The sequence below is a fragment of the Hyperolius riggenbachi genome, chromosome 3 (genome assembly GCF_040937935.1).
Source record: "Hyperolius riggenbachi isolate aHypRig1 chromosome 3, aHypRig1.pri, whole genome shotgun sequence".
NCBI lineage: Eukaryota > Metazoa > Chordata > Amphibia > Anura > Hyperoliidae > Hyperolius > Hyperolius riggenbachi.
The window spans coordinates 275,779,934-275,787,489 of record NC_090648.1 but is presented as its reverse complement, the minus strand read 5'-3'; the positions used below and the strand labels follow the sequence as shown (position 1 = coordinate 275,787,489).

General features: G+C 41.2%; 1 protein-coding gene across 4 annotated transcripts in view; it reads left to right on the top strand.

The window, feature by feature from the left end:
* Positions 1-6,345: 6,345 nt before the first annotated feature.
* MLC1 (modulator of VRAC current 1) overlaps positions 6,346-7,556 on the top strand; it is a 118,607-nt gene continuing 117,396 nt past the window's right edge. For all 4 annotated transcript variants that reach the window (XM_068276345.1, XM_068276343.1, XM_068276344.1 and 1 more), the window contains exon 1: positions 6,346-6,453. The gene's annotated coding sequence lies outside the window, so the exon portion shown is untranslated. The remainder of the gene's footprint in view (positions 6,454-7,556) is intronic.

Here is a 7,556-nt window from a genome sequence, read left to right as displayed (position 1 = left end):
TTTTTTGTGGGAACCACACAAGCCATATATACAGTGGCTTGCAAAAGTATTTGGCCCCCTTGAAGTTTTCTACATTTTGTCACATTACTGCCACAAACATGAATCAATATTATTGGAATTCCACGTGAAAGACCAATACAAAGTGGTGTACACGTGAGAAGTGGAATGAAAATCATACAGGATTCCAAACATTTTTTACAAATCAATAACTGCAAAGTGGGGTGTGCGTAATTACTCAGCCCCCTTTAGTCTGAGTGCAGTCAGTTGACCATAGACATTGCCTGATGAGTGCTAATGGCTAAATAGAGTGCACCTGTGTATAATCTAATGTCAGTACAAATACAGCTGCTCTGTGATGACCTCAGAGGTTGTCTAAGAGAATATTGGGAGCAACAACACCATTAAGTCCAAAGAACACACCAGAAAGGTCAGGGATAAAGCTATTGAGAAATTTTAAGCAGGCTTAGGCTACAAAAAGATTTCTAAAGCCTTGAACATCCCGCGGAACACTGTTCAAACGATCATTCAGAAATGGAAGGAGTATGGCACAACTGTAAATCTACCAAGACTAGGCCGTCCACCTAAACTCACAGGCCGAACAAGGAGAGTGCTGATCAGAAATGCAGTCAAGAGGCCCATGGTGAATCTGGACGAACTGCAGAGATCTACAGCTCAGGTGGGGGAATCTGTCCATAGGACAATTATTAGTCATGCACTGCACAAAATTGGCCTTTATGGAAGAGTGGCAAGAAGAAAGCCATTGTTAACAGAAAAGCATAAGAAGTCCTGTTTGCAGTTTGCCACAAGCCATGTGGGGGACACAGCAAACATGTGGAAGAAGGTGCTCTGGTCAGATGAGACCAAAATGGAACTTTTTGGCCAAAATGCAAAACTCTATGTGTGGCGGAAAACTAACACTGAACATCACTCTGAACACACCATCCCCACTGTCAAATATTGTGGTGGCAGTATCATGCTCTGGGGGTGCTTCTCTTCAGCAGGGACAGGGAAGCTGGTCAGAGTTGATGGGAAGATGGATGGAGCCAAATACAGGGCAATCTTGGAAGAAAACCCCTTGGAGTCTGCAAAAGACTTGAGACTGGGGCGGAGTTTCACCGTCCAGCAGGACAACGACCCTAAACATAAAGCCAGGGCAACAATGGAATGGTTTAAAACAAAACATATCCATGTGTTAGAATGGCCCAGTCAAAGTCCAGATGTAAATCCAATCGAAAATCTGTGGCAATATCTGAAAACTGCTGTTCACAACGCTGTCCATTTAATCTGACTGACCTGGAGCTGTTTTGCAAAGAAGGATGGGCAAGGATTTCAGTCTCTAGATGTGCAAAGCTGGTAGAGACATACCCTAAAAGACTGGCAGCTGTAATTGCAGCAATAGGAGGTTCTACAAAGTATTGAGTCAGGGGGGCTGAATAATTACGCACACCCCACTTTGCAGTTATTTATTTGTAAAAAATGTTTGGAAGCATGTATGATTTTCGTTCCACTTCTCACGTGTACACCACTTTGTATTGATCTTTCACGTGGAATTCCAATAAAATTGATTCATGTTTGTGGCAGTAATGTGACAAAATGTGGAAAACTTCAAGGGGGCCGAATACTTTTGCAAGCCACTGTAAGAGGCCACTTGATTCGCATAGGAGCTAGAATCTAGAGAGAAAAACAAGCTCACATTGACCTACTACACTCCAAAATTAGGTCACTAGAGACAAAACACAAAGCTTCTCTACTTGCTCCTCTCCTAGACGAAATTAGCACCCTCCGTAAACAGCTCCCAAAACTTCTAACATACCAAACTAAGAGAAAATTTCTATTGTCGCGAGGTCTATTCTATGAATACGCTAACAAATCTGGCTCCCTTCTAGCACGCGCCCTTCGAGAAAAATCTGCCAGCATGCAGGTTAAATCCCTAATTAATGCTAAACAGGAAAAAAAGATCTCTACTAAAGATATTGCGGAGGAATTTAAGAACTTTTATCAAAATTTATATAATCTCCCTACCCATCCACAAGATTTACATGCCCCTCTAATCAGATCTCAAGCAATTACACAATTTCTCTCTAAGTACGGTTTAAGCAAATTAAACTTAGAAGAGAGAGCCCTCTTAAACTCCCCAATTTCAAAAGAAGAACTCTCAGAAACAATTAAAACACTAAAAGCTAACAAAAGCCCTTGGCCTGATGATTTCACAGCTCAATATTACAAAATCTATGCTGATGTCTTATCTGCACACTTCATTTCTGCATTCAATGATGTGACAGCCTAGACCACACCTTCAAAACAACTACTCGAAGCACATATAACTGTGATACACAAGCCAGACAAGGACCCACAATCTTGTTCAGGATACAGACCTATCTCCTGAACACGGACATAAAGCTATTCGCCAAAATACTAGCCACGTGAATTCTGCCTTTATTAAACTCTAGAATACACCCAGATCAAGTGGGTTTCATGTCAGGGAGAGAGGCCAGAGATGGCACAATGAGAGCCTTTGGTATACACACTTGGCTCACTCGGCATTCGGTGGAGGGTATTTTCCTATCCACCGATGCTGAGAAAGCTTTTGATAGAGTCTTCTGGGACTTTATCAGAGCTTCCCTTCTACACATACAATACAATACAATACAATAACATTTGTAAAGCTCTTTTCTCCTATAGGACTCAAAGCACATAGTTGTGTCTCAGATTAATACAGGGTTGAAGGCTAGGTTGTGTTACAGAGGAGATAGTCAGATGTTCATGAATGCCAGACTGAAGAGGTAGGTTTTCAGTTTAGACTTAAATGCTTCCAGGGATGGAGCTGTCCTGATTGGGTGTGGCAGGGAGTTCCACATGGACTTAGGTCCACAGATGACGAACTGGACTCACTCCTATACTCAAATCCTTCTGCCAAAGTCAAAGTAAATGGCCTACTCTCAGACCCCTTTAATCTGTCCAATGGCACAAGACAGGGCTGCACCCTGTCCTCCCTGATCTTCATAAAGGCACTTGAACCTCTGCTAAATTGGATACGTGCTGATCCATCTCTTGAAGGAGTTGTGCAGGGTGCAGAACATAAGATATCAGCATTTGCTGATGATTTACTATTTTTTCTGACTAAACCATCCACATCTATTCCTGCTTTATTACACAAATTGAAATACTTTGGATCCCTTACCAACTACAAGATTAACCTCTCCAAATCCTCAGCGATCAACATTTCTTTAAAACCCACCTCATTAACTGCTCTACAACCATTATTCCCTTTCCAATGGGAAACCAATTAGATATCTAGGAATACAGATCCCAACCGATCTCTCCAAATTATTCGACCTAAACTTTGTATCTCGCTTCAAAAAAATCCAACAAGACCTGGATGGATGGCACTCTTACCCTCGACTTTCTTGGTTTGGGAGAATAGCCTCCATTAAAATGAATATCTTACCTTGGATATTATACATTAGCCAGACAGTTCCTATCTTTATTCCTCAGCAATGTTTTGCTAAAATACAATCAGCTATCAATAGCTTTGTTTGGGGGAAAAAACCTGCTCACATAAAACACTCTCTCTTGGCCTTTGATAAACTAGAAGGAGGACTAAACTATCCACTACTCTATAAATACCACCAAGCGGCAATTCTTAGCAGAATACCAGAGTGGTGTTTCCCCGACTCCACCAAGCAATGGATACAAATAGAACAAGCTTTTTCTAGTATTCCCTTATCAGGCCTACCTTGGATTTTAAATGAAAATATTCCTAAAAATATTTTCTCTCTCACCCTTTAATATTTGCCACCCTACGTACTTTCCGCTCATTCACAAATAAAGGTCTTTTATCATCCTCTCCAGGCCCCCTCACGCCAATCTTGAACAATCCCCAATTTACACCGGGACTTTATCCAGCTTTCTTTCCAAACCTCAATCCACATACTTTGCGCTTGAAAGATGTATCCAAGTGTGGTACTTGTTTACCAAAGAAGCAGATTGAAACATTGACTGACAGACACAATATTTCCTCCTGGTCTTACCTACGACTTCAAAGTTTTGTCTCTTCTCTAGCCAGGAAACACAAAATTGATAGATCCCTCACTAACTTTGAAACATTGACCATTGCAACGACGCCACACAGACATGTGATCTCATGGGTTTACAAAACCCTATTAAACCTGAACGTACCTGAAAAATTCCCTTTTCAAGATAAATGGGATCAGGCCCTAGAAAATGCTATTACTGATGACCATTGGACTTAGATTCTAAGGGCTCTTTTTTTACATCTGCGCAAACTTTGAGCGTTTTGAGACAACGCTTACGTTTGCGTTAACGAAGGTAAAATGAAAGTCCATAGACTTTCATTTTACCTTTCACACCCGACGCTGCGTTTCGGTATGTTGCGGTTCCGACGCACCCGGGTGCAGTTTTTCGCCCAACACACCCGGGAGCCGGCCTTTTCTGTCAGGTTCAATTGATAGCTACCGCCGCTGATTGCGTCGCACCGCAGATACCCGACGTCACGCCGCAGGCTATCAACGCTTGCAGGATAACGGCTCCTGCACGCAGTGTCTGATGTGAAAGAGCCCTAACTAATAACCTCAAAGGTTCTTTTAATGTCAACATTCAAGAATTAGGTTACAAGCTTATTTCCCATTGGTACAATACTCCAAAAAAATTGAACCACATAGGCATCCTCAATAATGATTAGTGTTGGAGATGTGGCTCAGAAGGAGGTGATCTGATACACATCTTTTGGTCATGCTCAGAAATACAGAAATTTTGGGCCCAGAAAATCTCCTCCATCACTGTCACCTATTCTCCTGAAGTATATTTACTTCACGAGGTTCCAATGTCAGCAAAAAATTACAAGAAATGTATTCTCATACACCTCATTAATGCAGCCAGAGCTCTACTCCCTTGTGTATAGAGATCTGACAAAATTCCCTCAATAACCCAATGGTGGACCAAGATAAATTCTATTGCAGAGACGGAGGAGATAATTTCTGCTGCCTAAGACAAAACTGACCAATATATCAAAACATGGGCTTTATGGTATGAGTTCAAGGATTCTCCTGAATACAAATCTATGATGTAAACTCGGCCTACAACAAAGAGGCAGCCTACCTTTCTAATACATGCCTATGTGTTGAATAACTTCCTCCACCCTCCCTCTCCCCCTACTCTCCCCCTTTCCCTATCTTACCCCCTTCCCCATGCAACTAAGCAATCTGTTACCTACCTATTGATATCACCCTACTGTTACTACATATCTTTAGCTTTGGAATGTGTAGTAGCTCTTTATTCCTATTAGTTATCTATAATTTGTGCAACTTGTGATTACTACAGATTCTTCTGGACAAAATGTTATCTGTGATATTTGTGCTATTGTCGCTCTTTCTCCCAATTATTCTAACTAATCTTCCAAAAGAGGACATTTATCAATCTTCCACTTTAAACAATATTATGCACTCAGGACTATAAGATACTTCAAATCCACTGTATCTTAACGCAACCATTTATGGCATTATGTAAAGCTCTCAGTACATTTTTCCAGCTGTTTCAAACTTTTCTTATCTTTACAGTATAGCATCTTATAAACCCTTTGAATCTGTATTGACATCACTACTATATACTTGGGAGGCATACCGGAGCGGGCGGTGAGGGTGGCACAGAAGCACACAACTTTCTGCAGGGCATAGCACAAGAACTACTAAAAAATTGAATATCAGAGGAATATATAGTAACAGGGATAGTGAATAAAAAACTTTTTGACCAATATTTTTCTATACTTTCTCCCTTATAACCACCAGCCCCGACTGCTCTCTCCTCTTATGCACTCAACTAGTAATTCTTCCCATTTTTTGCTTTTCACCTCTCTCCCTTCCCCTCATCCACTCAACCATTTCTTCACCTAATCTCATCCATTTATTTTTTGTCTCCTCCACTCATCTTCCTTCTCTTACTTTTTCAGCTATTTATCCCCACCATACCTATCCCCACCTTCCTTTTCCAGTCCCTTCACTTACCATCATTTGCCTACCCCAGGCCCCTTTCCTCATTTTATCCCTTACTGACAGTATTTAAAATCCCAACATAATCTTTCCTTGCTTTTTACATTACTTTTTGATACTTTGTTACACATGAATTTACAGTATACAAAATCTAAGTAAGCTATTATTGTGATTGTTTTAATTTAAACACCCACGCTATGATAACATTGCCCTGACGTTTTCTAGCCCTCTCTGTTCATTAACATTCAAGAGGCACTTGTTTTCCCTGGCTCATGTACATTCTTTCCCATGCTTTTGTGTTGAACGTGAATAGATGTTTCTTCACAGTAGAGCAGGAGAGCGAATTCTTAACATACAGCCAGAATCACTGAGCTGAATTTATCTGGCCTGCATAAAACGCTGCTACACACACTCTCTTCCTGACACTCACTGACTCGGGCAACCATCGGTATGTATCAACATTTTTAGAGTAATGTCTACTTAAGATATTTCAACTTTTATATCTCACAAGAACGTTTATGTGGTGTTTGTGAAGTTTGGAGAAGGGTGAAGTTTCCTGTTTACTTTTACAAACTGAAACTGATTTATTAGAAAGACCTGTAAGTAGATATGTAAACCTTGTCTTTGATTGATTTTGCTTAATGTGTGCCTGTTATTGGTGGTGTACAATATATTTGTTTCCGTTTGTCTGTGATGTATTCTTAAGTAGGTTTTCTATTTTATTTTTTTTAATTTGGTCTCCTCTCAAATATCTTTTCCTCTCAACAAAAGCAAGCAGAATGGATATTACGGGCCATATCTTATTAGCTTTTCTCCTGAGATGTCTCCAAGAGCATACTTTTTCATTTTATCTAAAAAATAATTTTCAGCAGTTAGCAATTGAAATAGTTTTAAAACATAGGTAACAGATAATACAAATAGGGCATCTATTACAGTCATACCAAAAGAAGGGAAATCCTCAGATATGTGTGCCAATTACCGACCAATATCATTAGTTAAAGTGTAGCAGAGCTGAAAAATTAAAACGTTTTATACATACCTGGCGCTTCCTCCAGCCCCATCTGCGCCGATCACTCCCACCCCACCATCCTCCGCTGCCCGCAGTTTCAGGAACCGGGTCCCTGCACTTCCGTCAGTTGGTGCCAGTCTAACGTAAGAGAAGTACGCTGTTTGCGTATCTCTCCAGCAGCCGCTCGAGAGATACACAGAGGGCGCACTTCTCCTGCGTACCTGGCCTGCGACTGACATCAGTAACGGGACCTGGTTCCCGAAGCTGCGGGCAGCGGAGCACGGCAGCATGGGAGCGATCGGAGCTGATTGGGCTGGAGGAAGCGCCAGGTATGTATAAAATCTTTTTAATCAGCTCTGAGTCCCTTTAATATAAGGTGAAACACACAGATCTGCTTAGCGGAGCGTTCAAATCCAGTCATATCAGGTGAACGATCGACCGTACACACGCCCGATTTGACGTCCACACGACTGGACGTTCAAACGTCCAAACAATCGGTCTTTTGGAAAACTCAGACGTGTGTATGAGCCTATAGTTGCCAA